Raw genomic sequence first — 19976 nt, 5'->3', positions numbered from 1 at the left:
TTATTGTGAACCTCTATCCTGCACTGGCAACACCGACTGAAATTTACAATCCAGCTCATGAAATATTAAAAAACCAATTATGAGGCCCAGACGGCGGATTCTGGAAGACGCAGGTGACAGTACTAAGACGCTGGCGAGACAAATCTGTGGTTTGTGCGAGGACGGGTCCACTTTTATCTATACAAGGTTTTGTCTTTTCTTTAGAAATAGCAGCACGGATCCCGGAAGGGGGATGAGGACAAAGCTTCCCCTCTTCTCCGTGACACGTTCCCTATAAAAGAAATGTCACACAGCTTTACAATGTCATGAAGAGTCATAACAGGATGTCCTATGTAGTCAGTCATTTCCTATGTCTTCTCCGTATGATCGCACATCTTTAGTGATGTACACGACCCCAAACTACTTGATAAGGAAGGAGGATGGGCACGTGCGGCCTCCTGAGCGATCTGGGCGAGGCCGTACTACAGGACTAATCTCCCGTCGTACTAATTTGATTGTAATAAAGTCTCACATAATCTGTTTACGCAACTGTAATTAAAGAAAAGAGGATACGGCAGGCCCGAGCAGCGCCAGAAAGTGAGAGCCAGGAGGCTCGGAAAGAGGCAATGACGAGTCATCCAACTATATAAACATGACTCCTCCAGCTTAAGGACTAGTTCACACGGGGCACAGGACCATGTATTTTGGTCCTGATTTTCATGCGGGAAGAATAGGACCAAAATACGCCTGCCATGACTGTCGCAGCTTCCCGCTCCTGAGTTGGCCCAAATGAATGGGCCTAGCTAGGGGGTGCAGTCGTGAGGCGGACGCCGGGGCTGATTCAGCCGCGGAATCCACATGAAGAAAGTGCTTTTTTCTGTCACCCAGAACATACCGCTCACGGAAAAAAGTAAGCTAGTGGTCTACATAAGGTAGAGGTAGATTCGGCATCAGAATCTGCCCCGTTTGAACGAGCCCTAACAGAGCTTTCACTATTTTTAATTTTTTTGCTTTTAGTAAAATAGTGGCGTTTTTTTTGAAAAAACAAACAAAAAAAACCCCCTAAGGTATATAGTACACGGCCATTTGTGCCAAAATGCGTCACTTTTTCCACTTTCCGACCTCCTTATGACAACGATGCCTCATCCCAACGGATTTAGACAGGTTGTCCAGGCGAAAAATAAAAAACATTGGCCGGGGGAGGTAGGGGGTGGAATATCATAGTCACTTGTCCCCGATGTTTCAGGGTCCTCCAATACGGTCCGGTTCTGCTGCTTCAGTGTCTTCTCAAAGTGAAGCTGCTCTCCAGCACGTACAGCGGGGACTTTAGCTAAAAAACAACAACGGAACGGGAAGACCGGACTTTGCTGGGCGATATCAGAGCACCGGAAAAGGAGGGTATGATTTTTTTATTTTTTTGGTTTTGCCTGGACAACCCCTTTATTATAGCACGAGTTATACCTGAAATTTCTACCAGTTTCCGACTGGCGTAGATTAAAATTTTGGCACATGGTACCTCACAAAATGTGCCAGAATTTTTAAGACGCCGGACTGTCTTAATAACTTAGAAGCATCTCGAGGAGGAAAACGCCGGTATTAAAAAAAATACATAAATAAATAATTCCCTCCTTTATGTAGGCAACAGGGAATTATGAGCCACATGGGCAGGGGTCTCAAAGGGTTTCCCGCTGTTAGGGAGCCTGCACGCGGAGTATACGCTCGCTCATTCTGAACGTAAAACTCGTTCAGAGTGAGCGGTGTAAAAATCAGATCCCATTGACTTGAATGGGTGGCGGCATACGCGCTCTCCCCATTGAAATCAATGGGAGGCTTTTTTACCTATTGCTTTCAATGTGATACGCGCGCATGCCGGCACCCATTCAAGTCAATGGGATCTGTTTTTTACACCGCTCACTCTGAACGAGTTTTACGTTCAGAATGAGCAAGCGTAAACTCCATGTGCAGGCTCTCTTAGATAACTTGCTGCAATCTAGCTGAATTGTGGATGAGACCCTGAAGGTAATAATCACTCTTAAGAATGGATATGCACCTAGGGGAGAAACAGCAAAGCTCTTCAACACAATAGGGAAATAAGTATACTGCAAACAGTATATTTTTAATTTATTTTTTTCCTTTGATGTATTTTTTGGTTCTTTGCAACAAATGCAGCATGCTCTATGTATGGTTTTTATTTCCAGTCTTGGTTGTACGAAAAGAAAACCAAAAAACCGCTTTGTACAATACCCATTAGATTTACTTCGATCAGCCCTGTAATTTCAGCGGTACCGGTTGACCAGACAATGTATATCACAGCCTTTCCCAATAAGCTATACATGAAGTACAGGGTGGGCCATAAGTATAGATAAACCCAAATATGGATACACCCGAGGTCTCCGGATCTCACTCCATTGGACTTCTATCTTTGGGACCATTTGAAGGCTATGGTGTACTCCGTGAAGATCCAGGATGTGGGGCACCAGAAACAACAGATACAGGATACAACGATAATGAATAAAGCTATGTTAAAAATGAGCACACCATTGTTTTTCTTGTGCAATTCTCCATGTGTTTGATGTGTCACATGACTCCATTCCCATTGAAAAAAGTAAAGTTGAATCCAAAATGGCGGCCATGGGCGTCACCCAGCCTCAAATGTTTCCCCCCTCCCACAAACGGTGATATCAGCAACCACTTCCATTTTATCTGGGTGCATCCGTACTTATGGCCCACCCTGTAGTATCCAACTGAAGCGCCTGGTCACTTTGTTCTTGGTAGGATAAGCCATTACTAGAGATGAGCAAACACTGTTCAGATCAGCCGATCCGAACAGCACGCACCCATAGAAATGAATGGAAGCACCTGGCACGTACACTTTGCCGGCTGCTGGCCGGCGTCACAGGTGCTTCCATTCGTGCTGTTTAGATCGGCTGATCCGAACAGTGTTCGCTCATCTCTAGCCATTACTACAGATGTCTGGTAGCAGCCCCCTCCCCTCTGCCTACCAAGGCGATACTATTTGTGAGAGATACCCCAATGTATATTCTCAGTACAAGCCATTGTCAGTCTCCTCTGAGGCCGGCTTATCCGCCACAGAACACAAGAACTGCCATCAGGTGGGGGATAGGGGCTCGATGGGGGTCCAACTTCTCAGACCCCTACTGATCTTGAGAACTAAGGACATTTGTCCATTTCAATGGAAGTGCCAGAGAGTGCGGGAGTACAACTCTGTATGGCTATCTCCCACTAAAATGAATAGAGAAGAGTGTATTGCCCGCCCACTGCAACATTCAGAAAGGGGGAACAAAAGCCCACCATTCCCCTGATCAGTTGGGGGGTCTGAGACGTCAGATAACCACCGTTCTAAATGTTACCCCCTATCTTATGTATAGGGGACAACTAAGCAATACTTGATGACCCATTGGCAGACACAACCTGTTTTAGGACAGCCAGCAGCCTGTATTCTGCTGACAGTATCAGGACAATCGGAAACCCTGCAGGAAATAAGGACGACCCCTGGAGTTACCAGAAGGAGATTCTAAAATCAACATTATATCACGGAGTTGTTACTTATGCAATTCCCCAACAAAACAAAGGCAAAACCACCTGGCAGGTAATCTACAATTTTCGACGTTACCCTGCACTTCAGCATGTCAGGAGGAATGTGGTACTACGAGATCTGGGAAATGTACGTCGCCAAATATTTCATACCACAAGCAGGATCTCTCTGACAGAACAGAGGACAGGCTGCCACCTTAGTACAATACAAGAGAACGTAACGTGAAGGGCTCCCAAGTCCTACATGCCAGTACCTGCGCAGATCTCAACGTGTCCCTGTAATTTCGTCATCTCACGCCCTTATGGAGAAGCATCCCTTCCAGCACCAGTAAAGCTGCCACCACCGCCCCAGTCTACACACACCTCAGGAAAGAAGTCTGTACTTACATTGTCAGGAAGTTTCGTAAGAACCCTTAGAGGCACAAGAATTTCTATAAAGAAATAAAGCATAAAAAAACCTGCAACGCTAATAATGAGATTCACAACCGTTCTATCTGTGGTAAGCCAAAGGCCGCGGTGACACGTTGTGGTTGTACGGTGGCGAGACACGGGTAATATTACAGGAACCAACATTATAATGAAGCACAGAAATTTCCTCTCTAGCTCCCGTCTGCCTGTGACCGAGGTGCCCGAAGTTCCTGAAAGTGAAATCTGCCAAGTTATGAATTGCCACATAATCCGGCGAATATATCGCTATGTAGAAGGCAGAGCTAGGAAAGCAGTCAGCGGGGGTGCTGCAAGGATCACATTGATTGTCACCCAAATTTCTGGAACCCCTGGGTTCCTCACCCACAAAACCCTGGAGTTCCCAAAGAAACCCTTCAAAGGAAACAGGTCAAATGATTTCTGATGCCCTGAGAATATAATAGAGGGAGAGAAGCGAAGTAAAAATTAGACAAAATCCTGACAGGACTCCTAGGAAAGACAGTGAGAGCCCTGATCACCCCGCACATAAAGTGACTGACAGATCTCCTGAGTACAAACTAACACAGAGAATACTCAATAAGGAGACCTGCCAGGATTACCTCTGCTTTACACTCAGAAATCCTATAAATCTATATATATCCCACAGGTCAGCTTCTCTCCTCTATCATATAACCCTATATATCACAGAGCTCAGCTTCTCTCCTCTATCATATAACCCTATAAATCACAGAGCTCAGCTTCTCTCCTCTATCCTATAACCCTATATATCAGAGCTCAGCTTCTCTCCTCTATCATATAACCCTATATATCACAGAGCTCAGCTTCTCTCCTCTATCCTATAACCCTATATATCACAGAGCTCAGCTTCTCTCCTCTATCCTATAACCCTATATATCACAGAGCTCAGCTTCTCTCCTCTATCCTATAACCCTATATATATCACAGAGCTCAGCTTCTCTCCTCTATCCTATAACCCTATATATCACAGAGCTCAGCTTCTCTCCCTCTATCCTATAACCCTATATATATCACAGAGCTCAGCTTCTCTCCTCTATCCTATAACCCTATATATCACAGAGCTCAGCTTCTCTCCCTCTATCATATAACCCTATATAATCACAGAGCTCAGCTTCTCTCCTCTATCCTATAACCCTATATATCACAGAGCTCAGCTTCTCTCCTTCTCCAAATAAGCCCCTTTACAAAAAGATCACAATTTTTATGTTTTTAGGCAATGTGTGATTGCGAACCAATGACCAGACTTTTGCTGTTTCTAAAAGAAAAAAAAGAGTGGCCCCTTTTAATAATCCTTAAAACCCCTTTAAGGTGGACCCGTCTGGTTTCGTTCTCAATAGTATTATTTCTATAATAACAGTTACAAGATCTCTTTAGTCTCTACGTTGCGCCGTTCCTCATAGACATGAATAATAAGTTGACAGCTGGGTGCTATCAGTCGGGGGTGTCTCTGTCCATTCAGTACTGACAGTTCAGCCTGTGCAGGGACACACCAGTGACAGGGAGGATGGTAACATCTAGTTGTCAATATAACAAGGAGGATGACACAACGTAGCGTTCCAAGAAAAGATGCTCCAGAATTGTTATTACATTGGGGATGCAAGAATTGACTAAACAGACATGTCAGGGTTGATACAAGAGGTGATGTGGCCCCGGCTTACACCAAGAACAGGGCGCAGGTTGTGAATCTTCACATTGGTTGCACCCTTTAGTGACCGGTCCCATCGCAGACAAGGCTCGGTCCACTACTAGGTGCCAGATCTCTATTAGAACAAGACACGGATCTCAAGATTTCCAAAAAATTGTAAAATAAAGGATTCCGGGAACGGTTAACCTGACGTATCCCAAATTTGCACCATGTGACCAGACCATAAAACCGCCATATACTTTTTCAGAAAAAATAAATCTTATTTCAGCATGGCCCAAACCCGGTGAGCCCGGCGGTCGCTGCTGACTGTTTCCAGCCTGCTGCTCCATCTATCTCACATCCATGATTGATAGTGTGACAGCAGAGGGCAGAGGACTGTGCACGGGAGATGGGGCAGCCTGTCATGTCCAGCGCTGGCTGCAGTGGGGCTGTCACCGGTGACATCATGCACAGCTGTCCTCCAGGCCGGCCCTGCTCCTCCCCAGCCTCTGCCAGCCCGGGGGTCCCGCATACATGCCCGCCCTGCACCGCCAGCCCTCCTCTCACCTCTCGGAGGCTCCATGCCGCCTACTCTCTCGCTCCTTCTTTCCGTGATCCCGGCGCAGCGGCACGTCCGCACCGGGGCGGGACCTGACGTCACTTCCGGAACCTCCTCCCCCCCTCTCCCGCACCGGCGGTATTCATGGCAACTGCGCCACTGCCGTGACGGAGCGCCGGGATTGTCGTGACGTCATGGGGTAGCGGGGAATGCCCGGATGTGTGCTGGCTCCTCAGCGGGAGGGAGGGGCCTGATGCGGCATACCTGGGGTGGTGGGCAGGTAGCAACCTATCAAATCACTGCTTTCATTTTGTAACATGAGCTGGATGCTAATTGGTTGCTATGGGAGACAGCTGCATAGTTGCCATAGGCATACCTCCCAACTTTTGAAGAACGGAAAGAGGGACAAAATGTGCCCCGCCCACTTTTGTGTTGTCTCCGCCCACTCGTTAATTTTTCATGTGCCCGCACACAGTATAATCCTCCTACAGTCACCTGTAAATTATATGTCCCCCCTCTATCTCTCCCCCAGTTTCATATACACCCTTCATCTGCCCCCAGATTCATGTCCCCTCCATCTCTGCCCCCGATTCATGTCCCCTCCATCTCTGCCCCCAGATTCATGTCCCTCCTCCATCTCTGCCCCCGATTCATGTCCCCTCCATCTCTGCCCCCAGATTCATGTCCCTCCTCCATCTCTGCCCCGATTTATGTCCCCTCCATCTCTTCCCCCAGATTCATGTCCCCCCAGATTCATGTCCCTCCTCCATCTCTGCCCCGATTCATGTCCCCTCCATCTCTGCCCCCAGATTCATGTCCCCTCCATCTCTGCCCCCAGATTCATGTCCCCACATCTTTGCCCCCAGATTCATGTCCCCTCCATCTCTGCCCCCAGATTCATGTCCCCACATCTTTGCCCCCAGATTTATGTCCCCTCATCTCTGCCCCCAGTGTCATGCCGTTCCCTCCTTCATCTGCCCCCAGTGTCATGCCGTCCTCTACTTCATCTGCCCCCAGATTCACGTTCCACCTCCACATTACACTTACCTTCTCCTCCGCTCCCTCGCCGTTCTCTGCGCGCCTCTCTTGCTGACACATATGCGGCTGAAGCGAGGAGCTGACAGCCTTGCTTCAGCCGCATACGTGTCAGCGAGACCGGCGGCGAAGCGAGGAGCTGACACAGGTCAGCTCCTTCCTTCAGCCGCATATGTGTCAGGGAGAGAGGCGCGCAGCGGGGAAGCGAGGAGCTGACCTGTGTCAGCTCCTTGCTTCAGCCGCATATGTGTTTAACTCAGATCTGCGTCCTCTGGATAGGTGATAGGGTGTGCAGGCCATCAGGGGTGCAGACAAGAATTTTACCTAACGGGGGTCTGTGCAGGTGTTGGAGGTGGGTGGGGGGTTATTTTGGGGGAAATTCAGCAGCACAACTACGCCTACACATCTGTAGTGCAAGGCCCCGTCCCCCATTCTCACCAGTCAATAAAATTTGCCCCTTTGTGTGCTTTGGGAAAGGGGGCGGTGGGCGTTTTTCAGAAGCAATGGCAATGTATAGGTCATCAAAGTACACAGCCAAAATTTTGGGGCGTTAAAGGGGTTGTCCGGGGACTGCTAATTTACTTACCTGTCAACGGACCTGGGGGTCTCCGCCACGTCAAGTCCCCCAGGTCATGTGATCCGACGCAGCACAACGTTATTACTAAAATAGGTGTATTGTCATTTTTTGGACCGAATTTTGATGCGGTGGCCACCTCAGAAGCCGGCTAGCAGCGACTGGATTCCGGCGCAGTGCATACAGCTCCGTGTTACTTTCTGAATGCACTGTAGATACTTTTTGGGTCTCTGAGAAGTTCCTGCTGCCGTCATAGAGATGGTTTTGTTGCTTCCTACAGCTCCAGATGACATTTATGTATTTGCTTTATCTATAATTATTATCTGACCATCTTTAAAGTGTAGAGACCTCTTTTTTCTGGGGGGGGGGGGGGACCGTTTTTGTAATATGCTTTATTATCCTATCTGATTTACTTTTTTATTATAAAACAGGCTGTAACATTCTCTTTAGTAACCCTCTAAGGCTAAGTTCACACGTCAATTACGTGTGGCGTAATTTGGTCTGGAAAAAAAAACGCTTCCTAATTTGGACCTTGAGGCGTTTTTTGTAGCATTTTCTAGAGCAGTTTTTGGTAACGTCAGGCAGTTTTTCCCTCCCGGTCAGTGAGTGGACCGTAAATAAAAAACGCATTGCAAAAAAGCGCGCCACAAACCGCAACGCGGTTTCCGCCTCCCATTCACTTCTATTGCCTTCCTGAAGCGGAATCCACCTCAAGAACGGTCATGTCGCTTCTTTTTTCCACTAGCGGTCTCCATAGACCACCATTGTGAGGGGGCGGATTATGACGTGGATTCCGCGCCATAATCCGCCCCCTCGGTGCCCATGTGAACGAGCCCTAAATACGCAGAGTGGAAGCAGATGTCCGAAACCTTTATTAACCCCGCTTATCTGAAACCACCAGGAATGTTAGAAGTTGTCATTCATCTGTAAATTCCTGAATACTTTGTGTAGTGGGGGGAGGGGGTGCGTTTAACTGCCTGACGTGTGTAACCATACCTGTCGTAAGTGACATCTTCACACTGTCCTTATTTCATTCTGTCATATATCAGGCATATCCTTCACTGGAGCAGAGACTATGAAGACAAGCCCGGAATCCCTCGGCCATAAAGAATCTCCCCTATTGTTTGCTGGAACTGAACAGGAGGAGGGACAAGAAATTGGTGAATATAACATTCCTTATCAGCTTTAGGAATAATCCAATAGGTAAGAGCTGATTGCTTGTTACCCTTTTGGGGTGCAGTAAGGGGGTATACTCTGTGGGGGCCAATAAATGGGCATTATACTGTGTGGGGTCACTAAGGGGGCATTATACTATAAGGGGACACTTGGTGCATTATCATCTTAAAAGAAATTTTGCCTAGTGAACGTATCCTAAGTGTCTTTCTTGTTCAGACCTCCTTGATGCCCATTTGCCATTTGCTGCCCCTTTACCACAAAACACTAAAAGGGAATAAATGAAAATGGGCATCAAGGAGAATATTAAAGGAGCAGTAAGAGGCAAATGGGCACCAGGGTGGCACCGAATCCTCTGCCCATTTGCCATTTATTGCCCTCTATAGACCATCAGTAACTTGGACTTTCGTCACTTCTTGTTCACTTTCTACCAGCGCAACTTTCGCTCACTTTCGGCTATACTTTCGGCATTAAAGTCAATGCCAAATTCCTCCATGTGAACATACCCTAATAGTGCTAGTGCACGCCACAGGTAATACCCCCCCCCTCCCAACACTGTGTCCACAGGAAATCCAATATAACCAGTTGGGTGGTGTGTTCCTGGTAAGCAGGTGGTTAGGGCTGGCCAATGTGGTTAAAAGAAGAACAACCGGTGAAGCAGGGACAAGATTACAGTGTCCAAGGCTCATTCATGGCAGTCATAGTGTCTCAGCTTTACATACCAATACACACTTGTCCTCCTCTCTATACTGCATGCACTTCTATCACATCCTCAATCCACTGCTATACAGACCGCTTACTCTATACAGACCCAGATAGAGGTGTAGTTATAGGATCTTGAGTAATGCGCGGCGGCTTTGGGGAGAGGGAGTAGCGGGACCAGTGAGGTGCCACGGGGTAGGGGGGACGCGGAGGAGGGGTTTGGGGGCCCACCCATCAGGGGAGGGCCGCAAAAGACGGCTTTCGGAGGCCCGGGGGTACTACAGTGCCGCGTGGGATGGGTTCTGGGGGAGAGGAGTTCACAGTGTGCCGTGTGGGAGGGATCGGCGCAAAAGAGGGGTTTGGGGGCAACAGGGTCCACAGGGACAGACGCATCGTCGCCAACAACGACCTGCGTACGAAGTCGCGGGCAAATGCTAGTAATACGATATATGTGCAAATACTTCCACCATATAGTGCTCAGTCATAATATACACAGATTATTTTCCTATCACATCAGGGTGGCACAATCTGCATTATTGTTGCAAATAATAGTAAAGTTCTGCTGATCCTATAAAGTCTTTTTTGGGGGGGGCAGTGTTCTATTTTTTGGGGGGGTGATACCGGCTGTACACAGGGCTCTGCTAACAATTTAAGTGTATACAGCACAGGAAACATTTCGTGACTTATAAGTGATGTATCTGACTATAGTCATTGACATATCCCACCCCTTATATATAGACCACGGCCTGGACTTGTCTTTGTGAAGTACCGTATTTTTCGGACCATAAGACGCACTAAGGTTTTAGAGGAGGAAAATAGGGAAAAAAAAATTTTAAGGAAAAAAAATTGGTGAAATATTTAATAACCTAATAATATAATATTTCACCAATGTAAATAGAACCGGGGGCTTTCGGACACAGGGATACCAAATGTGTATGTGTTTCACAGTAATGTTTTTGTTTTATATGTATTGTAGGGCTATGGGGGTGATTTGAACATATCTATCTATCTAATCTATCCTATCTATCTAATCTATCCTATCTATCTATCTATCTATCTATCTATCTATCTGTCTGTCTGTCTGTCTGTCTGTCTGTCTGTCTGTCTGTCTATCTGTCTGTCTGTCTGTCTATCTGTCTGTCTGTCTGTCTGTCTGTCTATCTATCTATTCTATCTAATCTCATCCATGGATGGAAAGAGACACCCTGCAGTGAAGCTATGTAAGAAGAGAAAAAGGGGCGGGCCAGACGGGTGAAGGAGGTGTGGTTTTCTAAGCAAACTTGAAAACACACCTCTTTCACCTGTCTGGCTCGTCCCTCCTTCACTGCCTCTCAGATGTCGCTTCTGCAATGATGCCACACAGGCAGGGAAATAGGGGCGGGCCAGACGGGTGAAGGAGGCGTGGTTTCAAGCTTGCCGAGAAAACCACGCCTCCTCCTCCCGTTTGGCCCGCCCCTCCTTCCCTGTCTGTGTGGTTTCATTGCCGGAGCCAGATCTGAGAGGCAGTGAAGGAGGGGCGGGCCAGACGGGAGAAGGAGGCGTGGTTTTCTCGGCAAGCTTGAAACCACGCTTCCTTCACCTGTCTGGCCTGCCCCTACTTCCCTGCCTCTCATATCTCGCTCCTGCAAACACGCGACACAGACAGGGAAGGAGGGGCAGAGCAGGCAGGCACCGTGCTGCTCTTCTTTTCATTCGCACAGACGGGACACAGACGCTGCACACGCTGCATTCGGACTATAAGACGCACACACATTTTCCTCCCATATTGGGAGGAAAAAAAGTGCGTCTTATAGTCCGAAAAATACGGAACAAAAATATCTTTGGCTTCTCACTTTTCCAGGCACCTGACCTAATGGAATTTAATATTACCCCCATGTGCATCTTTAAATTAAATATGACCCTTTAAATTAATAGTGTCCTTCAATTAATGATGTCCACTGTGCGCTCCCTAATTAAAGGGGCTGTCCTGCTTTTATTTATTGATGACATATCCAGGAATATAATAAAAGATCGATTGGGGTCCAGCACCTGGGACCCCCACTAATCAGCTATTACAACCTACTTGTCCCCTGTGTGCCCCCTTAAATTAATAGTGCCCCTCAATTAATGATGTACTCTGAGTGCCCCCTTGTTATTGATACCTCCTAATTAAAGGGGTTGTCCTGTTTTTATTCATTGATGCCATATCCTCAGGAATATAACAAAGATCAGTTGGCGGTACAGCACCTAGGGCCTCTGCTGATCAGCTATTTGAAGTGTGAGTGCCAACCCCTTTCTACATCACAGACCGTGTATGTTACATTGGCCATACAATGTCATCTTATTATTCAACTATATCGATACCCTGAGGACACTAATACAGTTGAAAGCTTTGTATGTGTATACAGGGTGAGCCCAGGCCCAACGTCCACGCCCCCACGCCCACTCACTAGCTATGCAACACACCAAGATGTCAGCATCGTTCAACAGACATATCAACTCCCAGCATTCCCAGGAGTCTCACGGGTTTTCAGGTCTCCTCACCCGGTCACCCGATTTACAGGTCACTCATCTGCCAGCTCATTACTATTCACAGCGATGTCACTTCAGTACAAAAAAAAAATATACCAGAAACATAACGAAAAAAATTATTAAAATAAGGTTTTAGCAATTTTTTTTTTATTTATTATTGCAATGCAATACTCCTGCATTATGTAGATGAATGATGCTGCCCCCTGCTGGTAACACCTATTAGAGCTTCAGGACCATGGAGGTATACGAGGTATATATACGAGGTATACTTACCCCTTGTAAGTAGGGGCTGTGCACATTCGAGAGGACGACATATATAGATAGATATAAGTACATACATATACATTATGAACACGTCACATAAAAAAAAACTAGATTTTTTTAGAATAGTGACAAGGTGTTATTGTAGGTTTTAACCATACAAATCTGTATTTTGCAGATGGTAAAACACATTGATAGAGAGTCACTTTTCCACTTTGTGTCACAGCTCGGGAACACCTTTACATGTCCCCCGACTTCCTTAGTGACAGTGACGTTCCTTTCAGTAATTGTTCTGTGAGGAGCCTCAGGAGGAGACAGACCAGAGCATTTGTTAGGGAGCCGCTGTCACAAGGAAATGATCTAGAAAAGCAGAAACAATGTAAAGGATATGTAAGTTCTGCAACCAATGTGTCTTTCATTGCTGCTATGCGTGACAACTGGTGTGTTTTCGGTATGCAGCTCCTATGCAGGCTTATGTATATTTAGGCTGGTCTTACTCATAGTCAGACCGTGTGCTAATTCAGTGAAAAACCTGGAGAGCACACTGGCCCATTCATTTCTATCGGCCCGTGCACATGACCGTGATTTCCATATGCAGGTCTATCACATACAGTCTGTGCCACAAAACTCAGCCCAGATCCTATTCCTGTCCAGTTTTGTGGCCCTGCTCGCTGTCCTGAATGAATGGGGCCGCAGAAGCACGGCTGGTGCACGAGCGGCAAACGGATGACATCCATGGGCTGCCCATGCCATTCAGTCATGGCTGGCGACTCGCACACAGTCATATGCATGAGCTTTTAAATAGGTTATACTATATGTGGAGCTGAAGGTGAACTATACACATATTACACCTATACAGACTTGTGGAATATACAGATGGAGCAGAGTCAATGAACTTCTGCAGCTGGTTAAACTACTGCACAGAGAATTCACTACATCCTTGTATATGTGGAAATATCTGTTCATACTACTATATCCACATGTATAACCTGTTCATTTCATGTCTAGGAAGGATATTTTGCTGACTTAAATGTCTTTTTCTTCATTTTTTTTAGTATGTCTCAATCAATGGAGCTGCCATAATTGTCCATTCATTGTGATGGGGACTTCAGATCCTTCATTGTTATCCTAAATCCTTCCCTTCTGGATACAGATTTGTCCTACATCTTATAGCAGAAGTGGAACCTTGAAAACCGTGGCTCTGTGTGATTGGGGAACATCCCTGTATACATCTATATAGGATACTGAATAGAGAACTATATCACCGCCATCTAGTGGCAAACGTCTGAATTCACACGACGGTTGTTAATGTCCGTTGCTGTCTTCTGTCATTTAACATGGGAAGAATATGCAAATCTGACTTCCATGATGTAATTAGGAAGCCAGTGCCTCAAGAATGCACACCACTAGAGGGCGCTCACTGAGAATGTGCAAATCTATCTTCCATGATGTAATTAGGAAGACAGTCTCAGTCAAGCAAACCAATAGAGGGCGCTACCTTTAACATCATGCCGACCTAAGGCAAAAAGCAATGAAAATCTGTAAGCAAGTGAAGTCTATTTGTAAATCTTGTATTAATGTGGGTAGTATGATATGGTTTCCATATGTGCTCTATATTCTATGTGTATTTTATATCTGTCATAATTCGCTGATGTTGATCGGACACAAAAGTCCTGCCCCCTGTGTTATTATGTCCGTGGATTTGTGACGGATTTGGTGAAAGCGGACACGAATGGGCAACGGATTAAATCCCATAGAATTCAAGGGGTTTTTAATGGGTTTATGAGGGATCTGTTTGCGTTCATTGTTAACATTTTGTAACAGAAAATAGCAATGGACACTACTAACAGTAATGTGAACGCCACCTTATTCTTATCTTTTATTACTTTTTTCTGGTTTGTTTTCTACTTTTCATTACTATAAATCTAATATTCTTATCTTATTCCTGTCTTAGTCTATAACTTACATGTACCGTATATACTCGAGTATAAGCCGACTTTTCCAGCACAATTTTTATGATGAAAAAGCCCCCTCGGCTTATACTCGAGTCAGGGTCCACAGAGAACTGAAGGACCTGCATAAATTAAACGAAGCGGGAGGTCCTTTAGTGCTACTGCTCTGTGATTGGCTTGTCATATAAGGTCACATGACTGTGATGTCATCAAAGGTCTTGTAGCCACTGGTATGTAACATCTGCAGATAAGTCAGTGGCCAGGATTCATTGTGTCTTATAGAAGATGTCTGTCGTATGAAGGAGAGGAAGCTACAGTAAAGTGACAGTAACACACAGGTACCTGCTGGGGTCACTATTCCTATTAATGTCAGGTATCTGGGGGTTATTAATTTAGTTTCAGTAAACCATGTGCCTCATATTAATAGCAGTTAACCCCATCATGTCCCTCATATTAACCCCTGTGTGCCTCATTTAAGGGTTACTAATATGTGAGACACACGAGGGTACTAATAAAGGACCTTAATTATGAAGATACCTAATTATTACCTCCATAGGTCCCACATATCAGTAACTGCTATGTGAGGCACACAGGGGGTTAATGTGAGGGACATGATGGAGTTAACTGCTATTCCTATGAGGCACATGGAGTTACTAAGCTGTAATGCACATGACCAGACTTTTTATCTGCAATTGGTGGTAAAATTAGGGGCCTCGGCTTCATTATCTTATACATCTTATATCAGATAGGTAGCCAATATCATTCTATGTTATGTTACATTATCTCCTTTGTTCTTACACTATTTCTACTGTCATTTTCTTACTTTATTATGACTATACTTACCTTAACTTACCTAAATATTCTAGCAGTGAAGGAGGCGATCCTTGATCTTAAGCTGCCGCAGATCCTTCTTGCTGGAATGAAGGTCCAGGCACAGCCCAATGTTTCCTTCTCCTTTTCTTCTGATGTCTTTTCTTCTGTTTCTTCTTCCTCTGTATCTTCAGATGACTCTGAGGCCTCTTCTTCTGAGGTCTCTTCTTTCTCTGTATCTTCAGATGACTCTGTGGCCTCTTCTTCTGATGTCTATCCTTCCTCTGTATCTTCAGATGACTGTGAGGCCTCTTCTTCTGATGTCTCTTCTTCTTCTGTATCTTCAGATGACTCTGAGACCTCTTCTTCTGATGTCTCTTCTTCCTCTGTATCTTCAGATGACTCTGAGGCCTCTTCTTCTGATGTCTCTTCTTCTTCTGTATCTTCAGATGACTCTGAGACCTCTTCTTCTGATGTCTCTTCTTCTTCTGTATCTTCAGATGACTCTGTGGCCTCTTCTTCTGATGTCTATCCTTCCTCTGTATCTTCAGATGACTGTGAGGCCTCTTCTTCTGATGTCTCTTCTTCTTCTGTATCTTCAGATGACTCTGAGACCTCTTCTTCTGATGTCTCTTCTTCCTCTGTATCTTCAGATGACTCTGAGACCTCTTCTTCTGATGTCTCTTCTTCTTCTGTATCTTCAGATGACTCTGTGGCCTCTTCTTCTGATGTCTATCCTTCCTCTGTATCTTCAGATGACTGTGAGACCTCTTCTTCTGATGTCTCTTCTTCCTCTGTATCTTCAGATGACTCTGAGGCCTCTTCTTCTGATGTCTCTTTTTCCTCTGTATCTTCAGATGACTGTGAGGCCTCTTCAGATGTATCTTCTTCTGAGGCCTCTTCTTCTGTTGTCTCGTCTTCCTCCGCATCTTCTGTTGACTCCAAGGCCTCTTCTTCTGATGTTTCTTCTTCAGGAGTCTCTTCATATGATTCCATTCGCTGGTTGCTATAAATAAGATGAAGTCACAAATGAATATGAATCCTTTTATTTCAGATGAATGTAAGGATAAGATTTGGATCTCTATGATATAATATGACTATGTGGAGACATCACTTACATCGTCCTCCTCGGGGGTCCTGAGGCCGTCGTCCTCATTCACGTAGATCCACTGCAATAGACCAGGTAATGGTTAGTTTTCTGTGTCATGTAATATTATTACCATGTGTAGTAATCTAGTGGATCTATAAGAAGATCCCGCTCTATAGAGGATCTCCTAAGGCCAACCCACAGAAGGGGATTATGATGCACAGGTGCAAGCCACAATTTTTCAATTTCAACCCATTTCATATAGACAGGCACAGAGAGGGACACATCTTTGGTGGGTAGCCCAGAAGTAATGGAGGAACTGTAGTCACCCAATAGGCAGGGTTATATGGGAGGAAATTAGAGTAAGGAGGACTTCTGTAATGGTTTGGATGCAAGGCCTCACAAAAGCGATAGCGGGAATTTGGCTGATAACTGTGAGCAGTAGAGAGCGCTATTTAAAACTAGCACAGTTCTGGTTTTGTTAAGGGGTTAAAATGTAAATAAAACTATATAAACTTTGTATCCCCGAAAATGTACCGAAACATAGAATACAGGTGACATGTCATTTTGGCTGTTAAAACGAAGCCGTAAGAAAATTGCACAAATGCACTTTTTCTACAATTCCACCCCATTCTGAATTTCTTTTCCAGTACATGTACAACCCCCAAAAATTATGGAATCACCAATCACTGAGGATGTTCCTTCAGTTGTTTAAAGGGATTCTATCATTAAAAAACTTTTTTTTCTAGGTGACATGTCGGAATAGCCTTTAGAAAGGCTATTCGTCTCCTACCTTTGGAAGTGATCTCCGCTGCGCCGTTCGTTCGAAATACCGGTTTGTACCGGTATGCTAATTAGTTCTCTTGCAGCGATGGGGGCGGGCCCCAGTGCAGGAGATGCAATGGGGGTGTCCCCATTGCTGCTTGAAAACCGACTCCAGCACCACCTCTGTCTTCTTCTGCATCTGCCCCTTCCTTCTTCGGCTTGACGTCGGACACCTGCGCAGTACGCACGTACCTGCGCGAACTTCACCGAACATACTGCGTATGCCCGCGGCCATAGTGCCGACACCGCAATTTCGCACATGCGCAGTACATTCGGCAAAGTTCGCCGAACAAAGCACATTTCCTGCGCTGAGGCCCGCCCCCATCGCTGTGAGAGAACTAATTAGCATACCGGTACAAACCGGTATTCCGAACGAACGACGCGGCGGAGATCACTTCTAAGGGTAGGAGACGAATAGCCTTTCTAAAGGCTATTCCGACGTGTTACCTAGAAAAAAAAGTTTTTTAATGATAGAATTCCTTTAATTTTGTAGAAAAATAGCGGATCACAGCCATGAAAAAAAACTAAAGGCATTTCATACGGCAACTTACTGGCTTTAAGAAACACTAAAAGAAATCCAGAAAAATGATTGTGGTGGCCAGGAACAGTTAGATTTTTAGAACAGACCATTAAATCACAGCCTGACAACACACAAAAATAAGAACATCACATTTTTGAATATACATCACGTAGTAAAATAACCACTAGGTGGTGCACAAAGTCTCTGAAACTTCCAGTACTGTAACTTGATTGTTATACAAAACGTGGTTAGTATAATAGGTGACAATGCAAAAATGTTGCACTGTCTTGTGTGATTTTACCTGACATTATTTTATGTATCACTATATAATTCTAGGTATATTTAGCAGTAATGTTGAAGGGGTTTTTCGGCCCCAAATAGATTTTTCATTCTGATGATCACCGGTATGTGATCTATTGGAGTCTGACACCCTGCTCTTGCACCCTGAATAGGAGCGGTCCTGTCTACTAACAGCTGTCAACACCCAAAAACTGTCATATTAGCAGATCTGTGCAAGGTCCTGTGGATAAGTCATAGCTCCCAACCATCCCGCATTTAGCGGGACAGTCCTGATTTTAAGCTCCAGTTCCACAGTCCCACGCAACCTCCTGCATGTCCCGCTATGTCCCTGAAGTGTTTTACTTAACAATCTTTCCCTCAACCACCCTCCGCTCTTATAATAGATAAAAGACTGTGGTGATCAGGGGAAAACTTCACTACTATACAAGGACCTGTGACGTGACTAGGTGGACGTGTCAGTGTCCCGTACAGTCAAGATGGAGAGATGTGTGCTCTATGGCACTGAGAGGGGAGATGGGGGGATGTGAGATGCAGGGTGGAGAGAGAGAGAGTGAGTGTCTCTGTGTGTTGTACTGTGTGTTTGAGACCGCAGACAGATCGGCAGGGGATTGAGGTGAGTATCATTATACTATCAATATATCATATATATATATATATATATATATATATATATATATATATATATATATCATATATATCAATATACTAGGGGCACAGATGGAAGGGGAACATTATACTGGGGCCCGAGATGGAGGAGAGGACATGAAACTGGGGGCAGAGATGGAAGGGGAACATTATACTGGGGGCAGAGATGAGGGGGGCATGAAACTGGGAGCAGATGGAGGAGGGACATGAAACTGGGGTCAGATGGAGGGGTAGGTGAAACTGGGGCAGATGAAATGGGATATGAAACTGGGGGAGAAATGGAGGGGGAGATGAAACTGGGGGCAGAGGTGGAGGGGGGACATGAAACTGGGGGACATTAAGGGGTACATTAAACTGGGGACAACTGGAGGGGGGTATTAAACCGTGGGAGTAGTAGGGGGGGGACTGGTCTGCCTGTAGTTGCCCCCAGTTTAATGTCCCGCTCCAGCTACCCCTACGGTTTAATGTCTGCTTCTAGCTGCCCGAGTTTAATGTCCCCCTCTAGTTGCCCCCAGTTTCATGTTCCCTCTAGTTTTCCCCAGTTTAAACTGGGGCACCAGGAGAGGGACTTAATACTGTGGGGTAGATGGAAGGGAACATTATAATATGGGGACATATAATGTACAGGTGACTGTAGGAGGATTACACTGTTTGGGGGCACATGAAAAATTAATGAGAATGGGCATAAAAGTGGGCAGAGCTAAATTTGCCGCAGCGAGCTATTTGTGCCGCACATTTTATCCCTCTTTCTGTTCTTCAAAAGTTGGGAGGTATGGTAATGGATGATGGAAGCGGAGAGATAGGATTGATTTGCATGGGACTGCATGATGGAGGAGGCTGAAAATAGAGTCATGTTCTACATGGGACTGTGTCTTAGAGGGGTCTTTAGTGTACTGCTGGTATATAAAGGGAGGAGAGGGGCAGTGGCATAACTAGTGTCTTGTGGGACCTAGTGCAAACTATTATTTGGGTCCCCTCCCCCCAATGCTGACCCCCACACAGTCCTACATGCTCAGCAGTGTGTCCCCCACACACACAGTATTATATGCCCAGTAGTGACCCCCTCCACATAGTATTACATGTCCAGCAGTGCCCCCCACGTTATTATATGTCCAGCAGTGCCGCCTCCCCAGTATTATATGCCCAGTAGTGGCCCTACACACAGTGTTATATGGCCAGCAGTTTTCCAACCCCCCCACAGTATTAAATGCCCAGCAGTGGTCCCCACACACAGTATTATATGCACAGCAGTCTCCCCATACACACAGTATTATATGTCCAGCAGGGACCCCCACATAGTATTATATGCTCAACAGTGTCCCCCCACCGTATTGTATACCCAGCAGTGTCCCCACACACACAGTGTTATAAGCCCAGCAGTACCCCCCACATTATTATATTCCCAGTAGTGACCCCCTCC

General features: G+C 45.7%; 1 protein-coding gene across 1 annotated transcript in view; it reads right to left on the bottom strand.

Moving 5' to 3' along the window:
- The window catches only part of DAGLA (diacylglycerol lipase alpha), a 31481-nt gene extending 25167 nt beyond the window's left edge, over positions 1-6314 (bottom strand). The window contains exon 1 of the mRNA XM_075281363.1: positions 6170-6314. The gene's annotated coding sequence lies outside the window, so the exon portion shown is untranslated. The remainder of the gene's footprint in view (positions 1-6169) is intronic.
- Between the last annotated feature and the right edge of the window lie 13662 nt (positions 6315-19976).

The sequence above is a fragment of the Leptodactylus fuscus genome, chromosome 7, assembly GCF_031893055.1.
Source record: "Leptodactylus fuscus isolate aLepFus1 chromosome 7, aLepFus1.hap2, whole genome shotgun sequence".
NCBI lineage: Eukaryota > Metazoa > Chordata > Amphibia > Anura > Leptodactylidae > Leptodactylus > Leptodactylus fuscus.
This window is presented reverse-complemented; position numbering and strand designations above follow the sequence as displayed.